Source organism: Petaurus breviceps, unplaced genomic scaffold, assembly GCF_028583685.1.
Source record: "Petaurus breviceps papuanus isolate PSGF00001 unplaced genomic scaffold, PetGlider_PUasm1.0 175, whole genome shotgun sequence".
NCBI classification, from domain to species: domain Eukaryota; kingdom Metazoa; phylum Chordata; class Mammalia; order Diprotodontia; family Petauridae; genus Petaurus; species Petaurus breviceps.
The window spans coordinates 26101531-26103085 of record NW_027185764.1 but is presented as its reverse complement, the minus strand read 5'-3'; the positions used below and the strand labels follow the sequence as shown (position 1 = coordinate 26103085).

The window sequence follows — 1555 nt, the reverse complement described above, 5'->3', positions numbered from 1 at the left end:
GGGTTTCTGAAACACTTTAGAAGCCTCACTTTATCTGATGGTGTGGTAGAGTAGTGGACTTGGAGACAGGAAGACTTGGCTTCAAATTCTGCCTCAGACACACACAACTATGTGACCCTGGACAAGTCACATCACCTGCCTCCGTTTCCCCATCTGTAAAATGAAGATAATAATAGTACCTACCTCATAAAGTCATTGTGAGGATCAAATGAAATAAAATACCTTGCAAATCTTAGAGTGTTCTTCTCTCTCTCTCTCTCTCTCTCTCTTTATATATATATATATATATATATATACACACACACACATAAGTATTTTATGTATATATATTATATATACATAAGTATTTTATATATGCATATATATGTAAGCTATTATTAATAATTATTCTTCCAAACAACAACCAGATGAAGGAAATAATATAAGCATAATTATCCCCATTTTATAGATGAGGCAACTGAGGCTGAAAGGAATTAAGTGATTTGCCCACGGACATACAGCTACTTCTCTTCTGAGGCAAGATTCAAACCTAGGTTTTCCCTGTTTCAAGTACAATATTCTTTGCACTTCCCACTGTGCCTCTTGCTACCTGAGAATGTGAGGCGCTAGGCTCCATTCTTGGTTCTCAGTTCCTCCATGAGTCATTGCGGGTCCCTGGCCAGCTGCTTTAACTGCCTCCTCTCTCCTTCATACATTTTGCTTTCTGCCTCCCTCATTCTCTGCCACCCCCACCCCACACCCCACACCCCACACACACATAACTAGGATAATAACAACTTGTTTCTCCTCTACCTCACAAGGAAGTTGTAAAGATTAGAGTCAGAACTTTGAGCCGCTCAGATGAAAGGACTCATATAAATACCGAGCATTATTGTAAAAAGGCGGTGTGAATTGACAGAAATGTGCTGCTTAAGCAACTCCTACCTGGCAGCAGCTCTCAAATAGGTGTGACCTTGCTCTACAGTGAAAAGGGGAGAAGGAGGAAGGGAGGAGCTGGAGCCTTGGCCATGGGAGCATAAAACTTGGGTATGTGCAGCTTAGGCAAGTTATATGATCCCTTACCAGTTAATCTTATTCCTCTGCAAAATGGGATAATGCCACATGCCCCTTGCCTATCTCTTGGGGATGGGAGATGGAAAGATAGCACACACTGCTTCACAGGGCCATGACTACACTGAGGTGTTTGGGCCCATCCCCTTAGGAGGACACCTGAGACCTGAATGGACTCCCCTCCCCCTTATCCTTTTCCCCATTGCTTTTACTTTTCAGTGCTCCTAAGGGATTCTGGGTAAATGTTTCCACAACATTTTTGTATATGGTCTTTATTCTCCACATAAATCAGAGAAATGTAAAATGAGATAGAGCCCTGCCATGTTAAACAGAGCTGACTTGTTCAGAGCTCCTTGTTGCAAAATGATTTAGAAATACAGTTGTGTGGTGAATGTGGTTATATGTGAGATTCTAAGAAGCAGAGGAGAAAGAGGGGAGTGAAGAGAGGAGAGGGGAGGGGGGAGAGAGGAGAGAAGGAAAGGAGCAAAAGGAAAGGGGAAGGGGA

The 1555-nt window shown here is 42.4% G+C and overlaps 1 long non-coding RNA gene across 1 annotated transcript in view; it reads left to right on the top strand.

Moving 5' to 3' along the window:
* Positions 1 to 974: 974 nt before the first annotated feature.
* Positions 975 to 1555, top strand: part of LOC138159076 (uncharacterized) — a 19348-nt gene continuing 18767 nt past the window's right edge. The window contains exon 1 of the long non-coding RNA XR_011167798.1: positions 975 to 1179. This is a non-coding gene — a long non-coding RNA (uncharacterized lncRNA). The remainder of the gene's footprint in view (positions 1180 to 1555) is intronic.